At 37.6% G+C, this 20,671-nt stretch overlaps 1 long non-coding RNA gene across 1 annotated transcript; it reads left to right on the forward strand.

Moving 5' to 3' along the window:
- The first annotated feature begins 17,686 nt into the window (after window positions 1-17,686).
- Window positions 17,687-18,470, forward strand: LOC135216802 (uncharacterized). The gene is made up of 2 exons (XR_010314927.1): window positions 17,687-17,944; window positions 18,269-18,470. It is a non-coding gene; the product is annotated as an uncharacterized LOC135216802 (long non-coding RNA).
- Window positions 18,471-20,671: the final 2,201 nt, after the last annotated feature.

Genomic DNA, 20,671 nt, shown 5'->3' on the forward strand with positions numbered 1-20,671 from the left:
TTTCCAGGGGGGACGGGGGGGGGGGGGGGGGGGGGGGGGGGGGGGTGGGGGGGGGGGGGGGGGGGGGGGTGGGGGGGGGGGGGGGGGGGGGGGGGGGGGGGGGGGGGGGGGGGGGGGGGGGGGGGGGGGGGGGGGGGGGGGGGATGTGATATGATAAGGCCTTTTAGGAGAGGGTCGTTTAAGGGGGAGGGATGAGGGAGGAAGGGTTGAGGGTTAGTGGAGGAGGAGAGTAAGAGGGGAAGGGAGCGAACTCAGAGATTCAGAAATCGCGTCTGAGGAGGACCTGGTTTCTGTCGGGTTGCAGGATTTCGACGATATCCCTAAGGAGATACAGACGGTATCCGGAGACCAGGGGAGCTTCTTCGTCTATCCGTTGGACCTCCGCCCCCCTCCCCCCCACCCCCATCCCCTCCCAAACCCTCTTTTTGTTTTTTCCCTCCTATCTGGAGGATTAGAGATAGCGAAGCTGATCCTTCGGGCTCTTGATGATAAAGAGAAAAGAGCGGAGCAGGTGACGTTAACCAGAGAACATTCCAACCTTGTTTATCGTTGCGTGGAATGAGTAGGAATTATGGAATGTTGGAATGTTTTAATTTGGGTTAAATGATGTGTTTATAGGTCTATTAGGTTTTCATTTATGTTTTTACATTCATTATTTAATACCCAGACATCGCTTAATGAAAATGACCTTATAATGGTGGAATGCTCATTTTTCCCTGATTATGTGAAGCATCAGGAGAATTCATAGATGTAACATAGACCATTAAAATTAATGCTGCATGGTTTCTTAGTAATATTTTCATCGTAAAACACTACTCAACGAATTCTCCCTTTTATTTATTTATTTATGTATTTTTTTTTTTTTTTTGCGTCTTCTCAAATGAATTGAATTAAATTTTGGTTGTCTGTATAATTTGTTGTAATGACCGTCATTTTTCCATCTCTCTCTCTCTCTCTCTTCTCTCTCTCTCTCTCTCTCTCTCTTTCTGTCTCTCATTTACAGGTATTGCTACTTCCCAGATTTACGCCGTTCAGTTACTGTTACCATTTTCTGCTAAGTTTTGGAATGTTCCACGTCCATCTGTTTTCCTTGAATCATGTAAGATTTTTTACTTAATTAATTTTTTTTCCATTTACAAGGACGGTCTTTCCCCTTTTATTTTATTTATTTATTTTATTTTATTTATTTATTTTTTTTTTGGTCAAGATCTACCCTATATGATTCCATTGCGCTTTGTCTAATATTCTTTGCGTCCGCCTTAGGAAAGAGTATTAGATTGTATGTCTTCATAGCCTCAACTTATAAAAATACAGCCTTCACTTATGAAATATAATCTTTACTTATAAAAAAAATATCCTCTCTAGACTGCAGTAGTTTGTACTGCAGATTAAGTATTTTGTTATTTTGTATATTTTGTATTTATATATTTATTTTGTATTTATTTATTCATTTTGCATTTATTTATTTATTTTGTATTAATTATTTGTTTTTTTTAATTTATTTTTTTTTATTATTTTTTTTGATTTTCTTAGCTTTTGTTTTAGTTTTTTTGTTTTGTTTGTTTGTTTATCTATAAACCTTCTCCTGGGTGAAAAATGTTAATAAGGTAGTCTCTATCCTGTTGACCTTTACACATTGAAAAATTTCTCTCTATATATTAGAAATTAGAAACCTCTTTATGCAACCCAGCGATGACTCGAATATCCTCTTGGCTGTCGCGTATATAACTGGGTTGACTCGTTAACCTCACTGAGGCCAATCACAGAGGTACTTGAATTACGGCTGATTGATGCCACAACAGATCCTGGAATCTCATCCTGATGGTTCCAGTGAATCCATTTTAGGAATCTCGTGATGTCAGATAAAGAGGTTATTGCTCGAGTGTTCCATCGGGGTTTCATTTGGCTCTATGCTTATATATATATATATATATATATATATATATATAATATATATATATATATATATATATATATATATATATATATATATAAACCATATATATTACATATATATATATACACATATTATATACATATCTTATATATATCATATATATATATATATACATATATATATATATATCTATATATATATATATATATATTATATATATATATATATATATCATATATATATATATATATATATACACAGGTCAAGTGTGTGTGCTCCCTTCCATCACTGAGTTAGATCTCTCTCTCTCTCTCTCTCTCTCTCTTCTAGAGGTGGTTGATTTCAGATTTTTTTCAATTGAATGGTTCGTTTCTTTCAGTTTTCAGTTGAACATTTCTACCTTTCGTATATTGTAAGGTTCATTTAGACGGGTTTATTGTGGACATAATTTGACTTAAACTTATTAAATAGCTCAAAATGATTTAATTTAGTGAAAGCCTTATGATTCGTACATCGCTTTCTCCGTCGAAAACTACAGAATGTTATTAACTAGGTATGTTTGTGTCGAAATTTCAAAATTATATTTAAAAAAGATAAAAAATTCGCCGTAGTTTCTTCGGTGCTATCGAGTTTACTGTACAGCATATTATGGTGTGTAAACCCGCTGCCCATGAAACTTTCATCCACAGCCCGATGGTGGCCTGTCCTATAGCGTTGCCAGATGCACGATAATGGCTAAATCTAACCATAAATAAAAATAAAAACTACTGAGGCTAGAAGGCTGCAATTTGGTATGTTTGATGATTGGAGGGTGCATGATCAATATACCAATTTGCAACCCTCTACCCTCAGCAGTTTTTAAGATGTGATAGCGAACAGGAAAAGTGCCGACAGACAGACAAATCCATCTCAATAGTTTTCTTTTACAGAAAACTTAAAATCGTGGCGTTTATCAGCATACTATAGTAGATTCACATCAACCGTGCTTCTGATGTCTAGGCCCGTCCCTTACGACGCTCCTGATTGGCTGTTGATAAGCCAATCACAGGGTTAGAAACTCTGTCTCTCTCTCGAGTTCACATAGGCAGTATGTATATTCCACCTCTCCTGAGTGATACGTCTATCAAAAGTATCCCTCAGGAGCGATGGAACATAAATCCTGCCTATGTGAACTCCTTGAGAGACTGAGAGTTTCCAGCCCTTTGATTGGTTTATCAACAGCAAAATCAGGAGCGTCGTATGGGAAAGCCCTAGACATCAGATGCACGGTTGATGTGAATCTACTATGAGTAATACGCATACTTCTCGAAATTCCAAAATGATTAAGAAATAAAAACATGGCGTTTGTAGGATGTACCAAAATTGAAAAACGAAAGGAAAATATCGCTTAAAATATCAGTAACTTCAACTGCCTTATTATTGCACTTGACCTGCATTGCATAACGAATGCGCTGCTAACGATTGATGCTAATATCCCTGAAAATGATAATATCCTGCAGGATGTTATAACCCTCAGGATACGCCTTGGCTGCCCGAATTCCTGACATTTTAATTGTTGACGTTTTAATATAAAGCTTCTGGGAGTTAATTTCATTTGCGTCGTCTGAGACAGATGTTCTTGATTCGTACAGAAATTTGTAATTATCTGGTGTTTGTCTTTAATACCTGTTTTATACAAAATTATTTTTATATCTTATTGTTTTGCAATGTTCAGTGTCTAGAGAAAGGAAAAATGAATTCGAGTTTTGCTTTCATGACATTGAATTCTATACTTTTAATCATGACTATTTTTTTTATTTCTATTTATTTATTTTAATTCTATTTCACTTTTTGCTTCTTTATTGCTTAGAAAATCTGCTGGAATGCCCTTTCATGATATTCATGAGCGTACCGTTAAGAAATCTTTTTTTAGATAAGATTTTTCCTCTATATTGAATATTCTCTCTCTCTCTCTCTCTCTCTCTCTCTCTCTCTCTCTCTCTCTCTCTCTCTCAGGCAGCCGGGATTATCCCCACATATTTTCCAGTTACCAATTTTCTAATCTTCAAATTGGTCTCTTTGTTCTGCTAATACTCAGTTGATTAGGCAAGAAATTTGGGTGTTCATTTCAAGTGTCTGTTTTGCAACAAAGCTTCGAGGCGCAGCGTGTGGAAGATTTTCTGAGGCTCTGCTGATGAGCCCTCTGTGGTGGAGGTTATCTTCCTCCGAGCACGTGCTGGCATAAGGCCAGGTTAATAAAAAAGCAACAACTCCAGTATCACAGATTATCTTTGTTTGTTGGTACTGTTATCTCGTATTTATTTTCGATTTGCTATATCAGGTTCTGTAATGTCTAGTGTCATTCGGTTATGTCTGTATGTTTTCCGTTATATTTTTAGGAATTTCTGTTTGTAGTGGTATGAAGTACTATCGACAGATTTATGTAGGAAATTCTGTTTGTAGCGGTATGAAGCACTATTTACAGATTTACACATAAATTTCTGTGTAGTGATATGAAGTACTATTTACATATTTATGTAGGAACTTCTGTGTAGTGATATGAAGTACTATTTAAGGATTTATAGGTTCAAAACGCCTAATTTAGAAGTGAAAAATACCTTGTCATTTCTCTTCTTTGATTCACACCACAAAACGATTCCAGTATCAAATTTCTGGATTCTTTACAATCAAGATATTTTACGTATCTCTCTCATAGTTATTTCATAAAATCCTTTATCTCCTCCATCGTCAGCAATCCTGACCCATCACTCCTACTACTACTACTACTACTACTACTACTATTACTACAGCTGGTGTCTCTTTCTGCATCTGCAATTTATTTTGGCACTGTGTTACCGCGTTACCCATTGGGGTCGCCGGGGCAGGCAAGCTTAAGACCGAGCCATTCTGGTCCTGGTCCAAATCCTTGATAAATGGTGAGAGAAGGCAGCTGGAGAGAGGGGCATCTGGACGGAAAATCCATGTGAGTCTCTGTGTTTGGTCCTGTGTCATACATGTGCAGGACAGAACATCGTCTGGGAATCCACGATAGGCTGCGTGAAGCTGGTTTTGTTTAATTGGTTTCGTAAATGTCTTTGTTATTTTTTATGTATTATTGTATATATTATGTATAAATATACATTATTATTATTATTATTATTATATTATTATTATTATTATTATCTTTATTATTTTTTTTTGTCACAGCTCCAATTCGACTGGGTGGTATTTATAGTGTGGGGTTCCGGGTTGCATCCTGCCTCCTTATTATTATTATTATTATTATTATTATTATTATTATTATTATTATTATTATTTTTTCTTTTTTTTTTTTGCTCTATCACAGTCCTCCAATTCGACTGGGTGGTATTTATAGTGTGGGGTTCCGGGTTGCATCCTGCCTCCTTAGGAGTCCATCACTCTTCTTACTATGTGTGCCGTTTCTAGGATTCACACTCTTCTGCATGAGGCCCGGAGCTACTTCAGCCTCTAGTTTTTCTAGATTCCTTTTCAGGGATCTTGCGATCGTGCCTAGTGCTCCTATGATTATGGGTACGAATTTCCACTGGCATATCCCATATCCTTCTTATTTCTATTTTCAGATCTTGATACTTATCCAATTTTTCCCTCTCTTTCTCTTCAACTCTGGTGTCCCATGGTATGCGACATCAATGAGTGATACTTTCTTCTTGACCTTGTCAATCAACGTCACGTCTGGTCTGTTTGCACGTATCCCCCTATCCGTTCTGATACCATAGTCCCCAGAGGATCTTGCCTGATCGTTTTCTATCACTCCTTCAGGTTGGTGCTCGTACCACTTATTACTGCATGGTAGCTGATGTTTCTTGCACAGGCTCCAGTAGAGGGCTTTTGCTACTGAATCATGCCTCTTTTGTACTGGTTCTGTGCAAGTGCCGGGCATTCACTTGCTATGTGGTTTATGGTTTCACTTTTCGTATTGCACTTCCTACATATGGAGAGATGTTTATTTCCGTCTATCGTACTTTGAACATATCTGGTTCTAGGGCCTGATCTTGTGCCGCTGTTATCATTCCTTCAGTTTACTTCTTAGCTCTCTCTCGTAGCCATTGCCAATTGTCATCGCTGGCTAGTTCTTTAGTCTGTCTCATGTATTGTCCATGCATTGGTTTGTTGTGCCAGTCCTCTGTTCTTTTCTGTCTTTTCTCCTGTCTCGTATATTCTGGGTCTTTCGTCTGCTTTTTTATTTTAGTTCCTTCTTCCCATGCACTCTTTCAGCACTCGTCTTCACTGGTTTTCAGCTATTGCCCCAGTGCTCTGTTTTCGATGTTGACGCAGTCCTCTATACTTGTTAGTAGTCCCTCTCCCCCTTCCTTCTTTTTCGTGTTATGTATAGTCTGTCTGTATTTTGCTCTTGGGTGTAGTGCTTTGTGTATTGTCATATGTTTCCTGGTTTTCTGATCTATGCTGCGGAGTTCTGCCTTCGTCCATTCCACTATTCCTGCGCTGTATCTGATTACCGGCACTGCCCATGTGTTTTATGGCTTTATCATATTTCCGGCGTTGAGTTTTTTTGACTTGAGTATCGCTTTGGTCTCTGCATATATTCTTTCCTGATCGTGTCCTTCATCTCTTGGTGTTTTATATCTCCTCCTTCCATTATTCCCAGGTATTTGTATCCTGTCTCATCTATGTGTTTGATGTTGCTCCCATCTGGTAGCTTTATCCCTTCAGTTCTCGTTACTTTGCCTTTTTGTATGTTGACTAAGGCGCATTTTTCTATTCCAAACTCCATCCTGATGTCCTCAGATACAATCCTTACAGTCTGGATTAGGGTATCTATTTCCTTGATGCTCTTACCATACAGCTTGATGTCGTCCATGAACATCAGATGGTTGATTCTGTTGCCTCTTTTCTTGAGTTGGTACCCGGCATCCATCTCTGTAGTACTTTTGTCATGGAATCATGGCTACTACGAAGAGTAGTGGGGGACAGTGAGTCGCCCTGGAAGATCCCTCTCCTGATATTAACCTCTGCTAGTCTTATTCCAGAGCTTGTAAGTATTGATTCCAGTTGCGCATTGTATTTTTGAGGAAGCTGATGGTATTTTCCTCTGCCCCATATATTTTCAGGCATTCTATTAGCCATGTGTGTGGTATCATGTCGAAGGCTTTCTTATAGTCTATCCATGCCATGCTTAGGTTGGTTTTTCCTTCTCCTACTGTTCTTCATTACCATTTTGTCTATCAGGAGCTGGTCTTTTGTGCCCCTACACTTCCTTCTGCAGCCTTTCTGTTGGTTGGGGACGGTGTTTGTTTCCTCTAGGTAGTTGTATAGCCTTTCACTGATGATACCTGTTAGTAACTTCCACATTATTGGTAGGCAGGTGATAGGCCTGTAGTTACTGGCTATATTTCCCTTTCTCTTGTCTTTTTGAACTAAGGATGTTTCTTCCTGTGGTCATCCATTTGGGTGCTTGGTGATTTGAGATACAATGCTGGAGTTGTTCTGCTATTCGTGGGTGTAGGGACCTTGAAGTTTTTGAGCCAGTATCCATGGACTTCATCGGGACCTGGGGCTTTCCAGTTTGGCATTTTCTTTAGTTGGTGTCTGACTGTGTCTGTCGTGATGTCTGTGAATCTTTGTTTTATTCTCCTGTTTCTTCCTTCCTTGACTTCCTGGAGCCATGTTGCATGTTTGTTGTGTGATACCGGATTGCTCCATATGTGTTTTCCCAGAGTCTCTTACTTGGTTCGGCTTCAGGAATTTCTGGGTGGTTGTCTTCCCCTCTTAGTTGGCTGTATAGTCTTTTCTGGTTGGTTCCGAATAGTTTGTTCTGTTGGTATCCCTTATTCCTGTTCATGTATCGTTGGATCTTATGTGCTTTGGCCTTAAGCCTCTGTTTTACATCTTCTATTGTGTTGTTAATCCCCTCTCTTGTACTTTGTATTTCTCGTTGAGTTCCTCCCTTGTTTTCTTGCTTCTTAGCCTTTTTTTTCTGCCATCTCTTTCAGTTTACTCAAGTCAGATCTCATCCACCATGATTTGCTTTTCCAGTCGCCTTTTCCAAGGAGGTTGACCTGTTTTGGTTTCTGTTGGGTTGGTTGTGCTGGTGGTGTTGGTGTTCGAATTCCCATCAGTTCTGCTACTAATCTTGCTCCTGCATATGTCAAGTTATTTGTTCTGTGATACTGGTGGTGTGTATTATGCCATTATTTCATTGACCTCACCTTTTTTGTTTTCTCCCTTATTTCTTGGTGTTGTAGGCTTTCATGGAGGGGATCTTTGTTCTCTCTGTATCTGGCTCCATCCATTGTCTAATCTTTTCTACCCATTCCGTCCTCTCTGTTACTTCGTCGGTGTTTCTTCGTGTGTCGTTTGATACCTCATCCTCCCTGTCGTCTTCTGTGGCATCGTCTCTCAGTTCGTCTTTGTGTAATTCGTTGTCGTGTGACATTTCCCTTTCCAGTTCTTCTCTTTCTGTTGGGGAGAGCCAGTTCTTTTTCTGAAATCATTCTATCTCTATACGCTTTGTATACACATTTTTTAAATCCCCTTTTGATTAAAACATCTTCAGAAATACAGAACACAGACGTAACCATCTTAATTAAAGGTCGTTATTCAAGGGGAAGTGGGGACATCTTCGGGGGCCAAATGTAGCTGGAGGAGGGTTTGCTGTGGAAGGTCTTCTCTTCGTCAGCGGTGTTCCATCCGATGTCAAAGGACGTTTTACATTAGCATCCAAATGGACTCCGAGGACAGAGCTTCCACGAAGAAGAGGAGACTCTGGTCATGTATAATTCTCCTATGAGGATTTGGATGTGGTTTTGATGTGCTTGAATGGAATGTTTTTGTTAGGGATAATATATCTCTTTAGGAAATGAAATGTACTTATTAGGGATATTTTTATCATAAGGAAATATTGGAAGTCATAATCTTCCTGAGAGAATTTGGATGTGGTTTCGATGTATTTGAATGGAATGTGTTTGTTTCTCTCTAGGGAATGAAATGTGTTTATTAGGGATATTTTTATCATGAGGAAATATTAGAAGTTTGTAGTTATTTATGAAGTAATCATTACCCTGTTCCCTGTGGCTTTGTTGCTCTCTAAGGAATGAAATATGTATATTAGGGATATTTATTTCATATGAAAATACTGGAAGTTTGTAGTTATTCATAATGTAAAAATTACCTTGTTTCCTGAGGCTTTGTTGAGTTCTAATCAAAATTCCTAATTTCAACGGTAAATATTGCAGAAAGCATTCAGCTGCAATATTTCTTTCTAAGGAAATATTGGAAGTTTGCAGGTATTCATGAAGGGAAAATTACCCTTTGTATTTGCAGTGGCTTTGTCAGTTTTTAATTCTAAGGCTTGATTTCAACTTTAAATTTTGCAGGTGCATTCAGCTATTTCACTGTTAAATTAGTTTAAATATAGCAGAATGCATTCAGCTATTTCACTGTTAAAATAGTTTAAATATAGCAGAATGCATTCAGCTATTTCACTGTTAAAATAGTTTAAATATAGCAGAATGCATTCAGCTATTTCAAGGTTTAATTCGATTAAATATAGCAGAATGCATTGAGCTGTTTTACTGTTATATTAATTCAAATATGGCAGAGTTCAATCGGTTATTTCATTGTTAAATTCATTCCAATATGACAGAATGCATTCAGGTATTTCACTGTTAAATTAGTTTAATTGTGGCAGAATGCTTTAAGCTATTTCAGTTAATTTCATTTAAACATGGCAGAGTGCATTAAGTATACCTCAGTTTAACCAGACCACTGAGCTGACTTACAACTAGCTCTCCTAAGGACTGGCCCGAAGGATTAGATTTTTATTTACGTGGCCAGGAACCAATTGGCTACCTAGCGACGGGTCTTCCAACAGCTTATATTGGTTTTAAATGCGTAATTAAAAGATAAGCAACGCATAAATAAAAAGAGGCGTTGAAGTGTTTTATAATTCAGCGAGAGGAATTCCATGCTCGATTTAGAAATATAATATAATCATTGTTCCTGACTAAACATTGTCCGGTCGTGTGTACCCCGACCAGGTTTCGTTGCTTCTTCCTCATCCCAGAGGAAAGATAAGGCAAAATCTCTCAGAGAAGACAGAGCGCAGATTCTTTGCTCCCAGAGGGCCGCTTTGTTGGCTGTCATGCTTAAAAAAGGTTCTTAAAACTACCGAATTTGTTTTGGGTGATGGAGGAGGAGGAGGAGGAGAAGAAAGCTTCCAAAATTGTCGGGATTTGCGCAAATGGCGCCTCGTTTTGGGCTTTTGGTGGCAAAGTGAATATCGAAATTGTAAAGCTTCGATGGTTTCAAGGTAAGTGGTACTAGTCCTGCAGCCCCTTTGTGATGTGAAAAAAGGGCAAAACTAAATTAGATGAAGATGAATTATTCGAAAGTGATATGAAAATAGTGGGAGCGGATCTGTGAAAACGAGAGACTGTGATACCTGTTTCTTTGTGTTTAGATTGTTTTTTTTTTTCTTTCTTCTTTTTGACAGAAATTGTATTCTGGAAGCAATGAAAATTCATGTTTAAAGTATATCCATAAATGCGATGAATTTTTTAGCCGTTAGTGAAAATTATTTTGAAGTACAGTCATTTTATCATGATTCCTTAAAATTCATGTATTTCTCGTACCGCTTTGGAGAAGGAAAACAATATTAATCCATTAACAGTTCCTCGTCGTACTCAAAAGATTGTAGAGACATGGTTTCGACAAAGTGTCATTTGCTTAAGTCTCTCTCTCTCTCTCTCTCTCTCTCTCTCTCTCTCTCTCTCTCTCTCTCTCTCTCTCTCCAAAAGATTGTAGAGCCCAGATTTGTTTTCAGGGAAGCGTGAGTCTCTCTCTCTCTCTCTCACTCTCTCTCTCTCTCTCTATCTTTCTCTCTCTCTCGCCAGCCATTTTTATATGGACCCAACGTATTACTCCGTCGGGAATGAATTCAATTCGGAAACGTTTGTGTGTGTGTGTGTGTGTGTGTGTTTTATGGCTGTATCGCTTTACAGAGCTCGTAAATTCCCTTTTTGTAGATAGACTTAGGAAAGTAACGTCATTCTGAATTTTATGGTCCGCCTTGACGCTTTGTTTATGGCAAGAGTTTTTTTTTCCCTTCCTTTAAGCGATTCGCGTTTAATTGTTAGGCTGTTTAAGCTATTATAATTTTTTTTTTCAATTTAGAAGAGGAGGTTTCGTCCAACTCGATGTCATTTTTTAGCAGTTCCCTAAAACGGAATTTTCTCCTTTTACGATTGATGGATTCACGAGGAAATTATATATATAAAACCTTGGCTTTTATTCAGTGGGATAAATCGTGAACAATTGCATGCAGGGTAATGTAAAAGGTAATGTTTCGTGATACGAATTCAGCTGAGGTTTCTGATGGTAAACTGATATAGTGCATTTTAATTTTTTTTCGTATCGTGTACTTGATTTTTGATGAATGGAAAGCTGTGTGATGTATCGTATGTACTGAATCCTTTTCTTTGGTAGAATGTCTTAGTGTATGTATTAATGTAGCATATATATACATATATATATATTATATGATATTATATCGTATGTACGGCATCCTTTTCTTTGGTAGAATGTCTTAGTGTATGTATTAATATGCTATATATATATGCAACAAGGAATACTTAAGGTAATATATTTAAGACATCGTTGTGAATGCGATTTGTATCTATTCTTTCTGAGTGAGATGACGCAATGTGCTGTGACATTCCTAGAATGTAGGGATCATCAGTTTAGCTTCTCCTTGGAAACAGTAGCCCGAAGTGACAAGCCTTGGAAGTGCTAGCGCATCCTTCCTCGGGTGGCGCGATGTCGAAGTTGCTGTCTAAGCAGATCAGACCATGTCCTGTTTATATGCACAGGTGGTTGCAGATATGCGTTATGAATCTGGTTAGAGGCGGTTTCTTGGGTGTGAACAATGAGTGTGAGTTCGTGCATTCATGCGAGCTTCTTCCCTACATAATGAGAAAGTAAGTTACCCAAGAGGAGAGATCGCTACAGAGTCGGCGAAGGGGCAAAATGGCTCCTCCAATAGCATTTTTAGTGAAGTGTGTGAAAATTGTGTTGAATGGGTAAGCATACTTGTTCTTTAGCCAAAAGTGTGGTTTGGCTGTATTTTGAATATTGTTTCAAAGTTGTTTATTTCATTTGACTTTTTATTTTGCTTTTTAATCTTTGCTTATCGATGTGTTCTCCTGTCTTCTTATTGGCAGTTCTGGAACAAAGGGGAGTTGATATGGTGACTTACTTAGAAATGGGAACTTAACTAATGTTTCGTGGTGTTACTAGACTGCTGTGACTATGCCTAGTTTTATGACTAAACTAATGTTGGTTATTGTAATAGAGAGATGTAGTGGGCTATCTGAGTTCAACCTTTTATTTAATCATTTTGTTAAGAACCTGATTTATTTAGCTAATACTTTGCTCTAAATAAAAGTTTTTTTGTAGTTCACGAGTCTCATTTAAATCGCCTTAGGTAATGTATTTGAAAGAGAGAGAGAGAGAGAGACAAAATGAATGTTAGGCCAGTGCCTAGCTGCACGCCATTGCTACCAACCCCTTTTAAGATTACCAAGGTTGGATCCTGGTAATATATATACATATATATATATATATATATATATATATATATATATATATATATCATATATCCATCACACTAAGACATTCTATCAAAGAAGGATTCAGTACATACGATTATAATATAATATGATATATATATATATATATATATATATATATATATATATATATATATATATATGCTACATTAATACATACACTAAGACATTCTACCAAAGAAAAGGATTCAGTACATACGATACATCACACAGCTTTCCATTCATCAAAAATCAAGTACACGATATGAACAAAAATTAAAATACACTATATCAGTTTACCATCAGAAACCTCAGCTGAATTCGTATCACGAAACATTACCTTTTACATTACCCTGCATGCAGCTATTCACAATTTATCCCACTAAATAAAAGCCAAGGTTTTATATATATAATTTCCTCGTGAATCCATCAATCGCAAAAGGAGAAAACCCCGTTTTAGGGAACTGCTAAAAAATGACGTCGAGTTGGACGAAACCTCCTCTTCTAAATTGAAAAAAAAATTTAAAATAGCTCAAACAGCCTAACAATAAAACGCGAATCGCTTAAAGGCAGGAAAAAAACTAGTGCCATAAACAAAGCGTGAAGGCGGACCATAAAATTCAGAATGACGTTACTTTCCTAAGTCTACCTACAAAAAGGGAATTTACGAGCTCTGTAAAGCGATACAGCCATAAAACACGAACATGCACACACACACACACACACACACGCACGCACACACACACACAAACGTTTCCGAATTGAATTCATTCCCGACGGAGTAATGCTTTGGGCCCATCTAAAAATGGCTGGCGAGAAATATGAGAGAGAGAGAGAGAGAGAGAGAGAGAGAGGGAGACTCACGCTTCCCTGAAAACAAGTCTGGGCTCTACAATCTTTTGGAGAGAGAGAGGAGAGAGAGAGAGAGAGAGAGAGAGAGAGAGAGAGATTTAAGCTAGTGACACTTTCTCGAAACCTGGTCTCCACAATCTTTTGAGTACGACGAGGAACCGTTTTAATGTATAATGGATTAATATTTGTTTCCCTTCTCCAAAGTGGTACGAGAAATACATGATAAAATGACTGTACTTCAAATCATTTTTATCAACAGCAAAATTCATCGCATTTATGGATATACTTTAAACTTGATTTTTATTGCTTCCAGAATACAATTTTTGCCTAAAAAAAAAAAAAAAAAAAAAAAAAAAAAAAATATATATATATATATATATATATATATATATATATATATATATATATATATATATATATATATAAACACACAAGAAACAGGTATCGCAGTCTTCCGTTTTCACTAATCCGCTCCACTATTTTCATATCACTTTCGAACAATTCATTTTCATCTATTTTATTTTTGCCCTTTTTCCACATCACAAAGAGGCAGCAGGACTAGTACTACTTGCCTTGAAACCATCGAAGCTTTACAATTTCGATATTCACTTTACCACCAAAAGCCCAAAACGACGCGCCATTTGCGCAAATCCCGACAATTTTTGAAGCTTTCTCCTCCTCCTCCTCCTCTTCCCCTCCTCCTCCTCCTCCTCCTCCTCCCCCTCCTCCTCCTCCTCCTCCTCCTCCTCCTCCTCCTCCTCCTCCTCCTCCTCCTCAAGATTCGGCTCCACTCTCCTCCTTCTCCTCCTCCAAATTCGGTCCCACTATCCTCCTCCTCCTCCTCCTCCTCCTCCTCCACCCAGAACAAATTCCGTAGTTTTAAGAACCTTTTTAAAAGCATGACAGCCACAAAGCGGCCCTCTGGAGCAAAGAATCTGCGCTCTGTCTTCTCTGAGAGATTTTGCCTTATCTTTCCTCTGGGATGAGGAAGAAGCAACGAAACCTGGTCGGGGTACACACGACCGGACAATGTTTAGCTAGAAACAATGATTGTATTATTTCTAAATAGAGCATGGAATTCCTCTCGCTGAATTATAAAACACTTCAACGCCTCTTTTTATTTATGCGATGTTTAGCTCTTAATTACGCATTTAAGACCAAGATAAGCTGTTGGAAGACCCGTCGCTAGGTAGCCAATTGGTTCCTGGCCACGTAAATAAAAACCTAATCCTTCGGGCCAGCCCTTAGGAGAGCTAGTTGTTAGTCAGCTCAGTGGTCTGGTTAAACTGAGGTATACTTAATGCATTCTGCCATATTTAAATGAAATTAACTGAAATAGCTTAAAGCATTCTGCCACATTTATAATTTAACAGTGAAATACCTGAATGCATTCTGCCATATTGGAATGAATTTAACAGTGAAATAACCGATTGAACTCTGCCATATTTGAATTAATATAACAGTAAAACAGCTCAATGCATTCTGCTATATTTAATCGAATTAAACCTTGAAATAGCTGAATGCATTCTGTCATATTTAAACGAATTTAACAGTGAAATAGCTGAATGCATTCTGTCATATTTAAACTAATTTAACAGTGAAATAGCTGAATGCATCTGCAATATTTAAAGTTGAAATCAAGCCTGAAAATAAAAAACCGACAAAGACACACCAAATACAAAGGGTACTTTTCCCTTCATGAATAACTGCAAACTTCCAATACTTCCTTATAAAATAAATATCATCAATAAAGACTTTTCATCCCTTAGAGAGAAATGTTATCCCTAACAAAAACATTCCATTCAAGCACATCGAAACCACATCCAAATTCTCACAGGAGAATTATACATTACCAGAGTCTCCTCTTCTTCATGGAAGCTCTGTCCTTGGAGTCCATTTGGATGCTAATGTAAAACGTCCTTTGACATCGGATGGAACATCGCTGACGAAGAGAAGACCTTCCACAGCAAACCCTCCTCCAGCTACATTTGGCCCCCGAAATTTCCCCCCCCCCCAACCACCCCCCACCTCCTCTTGAATAACGGCCTTTAATTAATAGGGTTACGTCTGTGTTCTGTATTTCTGAAGATGTTTCATCAAAAGGGGATTTAAAAATGTGTATACAAAGCGTATAGAGAAGGAATTACTTCAGACACGAAATGGGCATTGTGGCAAATAAAACAGCTAGGGAGAGAGAGAGAGAGAGAGAGAGAGAGAGAGAGAGTCAAACAATAAAATACATATATCTTTTATTAAAACCTAGTAGGTAAAATTGTCTCAGGCACTTCAGGCTACAAGCAAATCCATTAGGAAATTTGTTTAACCTTTATTCCCATAAATGTAAAATTATACATAAAACTAACAATAAGGTTTAAACATCAAAACCAATCACCCAACTTTGTAGGACTGTTACTCAGTAATACAAAGGAACATGAAAAATATTTTTAGTAGGACTTAGAAAACCACGAGAAAGCAAAAAAAAAAAGGTATATGTCAACAACCAGTCTGCGTTAGGCAAGACACTTTAAAAGCCAAATAATGGAATGGCAAAATTGGTCAAGTTTTATTTTTGCTTTTACCCGGCATGTTTTCATACACAAACGACCGACGTTTCAGAGTGGCTGTATAGAAAACAATATCACAAACACGAACGGGCGTAAGAGTTTCATGCTATTCTAAATTTGAATTTATATGATATAACTATGTTTATCAAACTGGACAGACACATCAATGCTAAATGCCTCTACTCGTAAGTATCTCGCTAAAACAAAAATCATGAAAATCATTGGTTATGTCAATTCCAAATTTGTAACATAACTGTTCGAATATCATAATCCGCTTTTCTTGATAGTCCCTAATAAGATTTAAGTAAAATACTTTAAAATTATAGTCAATAAAAGTAATGAAATCGAAAATCTTAAAACAGGAAATAATTATACTATAATAAGCATGGAGTAACATATTTTAATTTTCATAAACAATTCCTTTGCATACAGTGCTTCTCTCTCTCTCTCTCTCTCTCTCTCTCTCTCTCTCTCTCTCTCTCTCTCTCACACACACACACACACACAAACACACAAACACACACACACATACATGCAGTAAACAAATCGTAAGCATGATTCTAATAATTCTATTTTCCCTGATCTCAGATAAAATGGTCAAGCAACCACCCAATTACCTTGTCATTAATTCAATGACGAAACCTCCAAGTTCTTGTAACCTTTTATACAAAGACATGGGGATCATATTGATTAATGAAAACAACTATAAAAGACAATCAGCGACTATTTCTCTCAGATCAGTCACTTTAACTATTCTGACCGAAGTTCACACACGGGACGGTTGGCAATGCATCCGGGTCAAACTATGTTTAACTTCTCTCTTTGACAGCGATTGTACGACCAGTTTAACAATGTTTGCTGCAAAAGTTTCGAATACAGAAGAGAGAGAGAGAGAGAGAGAGAGAGAGAGAGAGAGCACTTTGTAGAAAAACCCTACCGTTATTTGTCGTCACATTAAAGGGTTCTCGAAAGCCAGAGTTCTCTCTCTCTCTCTCTCTCTCTCTCTCTCTCTCTCTCTTCAGGATAATTGCAAGCCACTCTCAATGCTCATAACATGACGCATTTATGCATGAACTTGACATACATTTATGCATGAACCCGACATACATTTATGAATGAACCTCACATACATTTATGCATGAACACGTCATACATTTAAGCATGAACCAGACATACATTTATGCCTGAATTTGACATACATTTATACATGATCCTAACATACAATTAAGCAGGAAAAGGACACATATTTATACATGAATCTGACATACATTTACGCATGAAAATGACGCACACATATGCATGAACCTGGCATACATTTATGCATGAACATGACATACATTTATGCATGAAAAGTTATTCCTCATTCCAGTAATCATTTTCTTCTCTACAATTGGGATTCCGACCCGCCCCAGGGATGTCCAGAAAATTACGAATATAATTCGTAACTTTCCATTTTTTGTTTGTATTAACCGCATATTTTGACTCAAAGGGAGTAAGTAGTAGTTTGATAGTTTTAAGTTGGTATTCAATTAGATTGTTTTCATTTTAACCCTCTTCCATTGGTTCCCTTATTACCTTGTTATACTATACAAGCCGATATGGTTATGTACTGAAGACAGGAGTGGAGTCATCACTCAGTCCGCAGTATGGCAGCAACTCCTCCTCCTATTCCTCTACGCCTTCTGTGAAAATTACTAATCTTCGTGTTCAAGTGTTTTTCGCAGATGTGTTTCTTCGTTGATAATTATACAGTGAGGGATATAAACAATATGTGTATGTTGAAAACCCTCACTGGACCACTGGATAGCTTCTTCGATTGGTTTGCCACGACCATGTGCCACGTCGAGACGTATGCAGTTCTGAAGTCCTCGTCCTCGAGTTATGACCAAGGGCTTACTTTGATGTATTCAGCATCGTTGTGTGTGATTGAGCCCAAGTGGAGTCCTAGCTTGATGTGTCGTATAATTGGCTCCTTTATCTGCAACTTGCTCTTGTGGTGAACGTCGTCGTCACTTCCACTTATATGCCTCTCTGGACAATAACAGGTATGGGGTTCAACTGAAGGAAGCGGGTTTTAGTTCGATTCCTTGTTATTGCCAGTACTTTCTTTATATTTAATTTAAGTAAGGTCTTGCTAAACCCTTAATTATTAATAACTATTCTTGGTCCTTTTGAGTCAATTTATCATATAAAATTCCCAGGTTATTTGCGTTAAAGTGCATTGTTATGAAGTTTAGGGCTTTGGTTAATTTTATTTTGTGCGAAGCCCTGTAAAAACTTTATGCAGCTTAATTTTGAGTAATTATGGGTTAGTTTTAATTGACTTACTGTTTCCATGTCACTAATAGTGATATTGTTCATATTTTTAGGACAGAGTGGTTACGAACTAAACATATTCACTGAAAAGGACTTTCTCGCTTCGTCTACGTTTTGGATGAGGTCCTTTCGTCGACAGGAATTCCATTTAACTATAAAGCGGTCTAACATACGAATGTACTATTTGGCTTGCCACCTTCAGCGTGTTTGTTGTTAATTGTAAGGTGTTAATAATTATATTAATCTGTATGTTAAGGCTGTTTAAATTACTTTCCTAAGTTTTGTTTAAGTGAATAATTTATAAAAAAAAAAAGTTTAGTTCATGGCGCCCGAACAGGGACTTTTAGCGAGAAGGTGCTAAGTGTTGACGGTCAGGTATAGCTCGTTGCGGGGGTTTCCAGTGGTCCAGTAATTTTACTTAGTTGTTGTTAACGCAATATAAATAGAACGCGAAATATCGTGTCGTCTTGTGCGGTGAGGTACTTGGCATTTTGTAACGTGCTTGTTTGCATTATAGTTGTAGTCGCCGAGATTGTAGTTATTTCTTACGTGTCTATAATCATTTAGCACTTTTTTGTTTATATGTATTAAGTTTTGGCGTACTTATATTTAGCACGTGTTTAATTCGGTGTATAATTGAATGTAGCAGTTTGTTTGTTTAGCTCCATTTACAGGTACCGCGTTCAATTAGTTTATATATAGATTTACGCGATCTGTTTTTGCTTTTGTATAGGTAACTTTATTCAGCTAGATTAAAATGTCAGATTTAAAAGCTGTAATTTCCAGGCGCAAAACGGTTCGTAAAAAGTACTGTTTGTTATGATAAACGTGATAGTTACAGGGGTTTAGATCCAGCCTTGCAAACGACCGAAAAGGGTCTTCTGCTTAACTACCAGAAGAGTTTATTGGAATTGGACAAAGAATTTTTTGAATTGAAGTTTTCAGATGACTGGGTAACAGAGGCGGCTTTAGAGCCGAGAGTGATTTATGTCAGGAATACCAGGATAGAATCCAGACTTGCTTGTCTTTGCTGCCTGCTTCTCTCTCTAATCATTCTAATGTTAGCTTTGATAATGCTCGTTCTTTGTTAAAAGCAGCCCACTGCTCCTTTACCCAGGTTTACCAGTAAAGAAAACGAGGACTTCACGTCATTTCTTAAGGAATTCCGAAGTACCACTAGTTCCTTTACATACCCAGATCGTGATCTTTTGTTGTTGCTCAAGCAGCAAGTAGACGGTCGTGCTAAATTGTTGTTAGATTCTTTAGAGGCGGACAAGCAAACCTTTAATGATGCAGTAGAGCTTTTGAAGGCAGCATTTGCTTCGGAAAGCACTCGTAAGGTAAACACTATCAGGCAGTTGACAGAACTTAAGTTAGGGCTTTCAGATGATCCATATTCATATATTTCAAAATTCAGGACTATACTTCAGTCTGTTAGTACACTAGAAATAACGGCAGATGATTTTATACAGTACTTTGCATGGTCAGGTCCTTAATGAACAATTTAAGAGAGTTGGTTCAGATTACCAAATCAAACTCGTCCTAGCTGTAAGGATATTAAGGATAACTTCTTTACTGCCACTGAAAGGTATGAGAATGCTAGGAAAATTTCAAAGTTTAAAGGTTCCGCTATTTCTGGAAATATTCAAGGGAAGAATCAGGATACTTCAACTAGTTTGGCTATCAAAGTCGACTCTAATATTAACAATGCATTAAAAAAGCTGCAGCTTATGCCAAAAGGTAGATTCAAAGGATATTAATCACTTTATGTCCAAATGTCCAAATTTCCCTACTGCACAGGAGAAAGTATCTAAATTGTCAGAGTGTAATGGCTGTGTAAAATGTGGAAGTTTTATGCACCCGGACTACTAAATGTTCTTTCAGGTTTCGCAAAAAGTGCTATCATTGTGGCGTTGGCATTTCTCCTTTTTATGCATAAAGACAAGCTCCACCCAAAGTAAAAAGGAGCAGTCTAGTTCTGTTACAGTTAAAACCGCGACGAACAGTGGAGTAGCAATACTACCTAATTGTAGTAGTAGATCTGCTCTTCCAACTTTTACTTCCAAGTTTCAGGTCAAGGGAGATTATTCAGAGGGCTCAAAGATACCGGTTCACAAAGCACTTTTGTATCGGAGAGACTAGCCAATTTTGGTAAATTTAAAGTTATATGCAATGATGTTGACTCGACGTTAATGGGTTTAATGGCCCCAAGGTCTATAAAACTAGAATAGTACAGTTGCCTATTACTTTTACCACTGGTGTAGTTGAGGTGTTTGCTATGGTTGTGCCTTCAATAAATATAAAGTTATCCTTACCTGGTTTAGGGAAGGTTATTAAAGCCTTTAAAGATAAAGGTTATTCCTTTGCTGATGCCTTTTTAGACCAAAAATCTAGTGAAATTAGTGACATTGATGTCTTGTTAGGTTCAGATTCCTCTCATTGTTTGTTGGGAAAAG

The sequence above is a fragment of the Macrobrachium nipponense genome, chromosome 6 (assembly GCF_015104395.2).
Source record: "Macrobrachium nipponense isolate FS-2020 chromosome 6, ASM1510439v2, whole genome shotgun sequence".
Lineage (NCBI taxonomy): Eukaryota > Metazoa > Arthropoda > Malacostraca > Decapoda > Palaemonidae > Macrobrachium > Macrobrachium nipponense.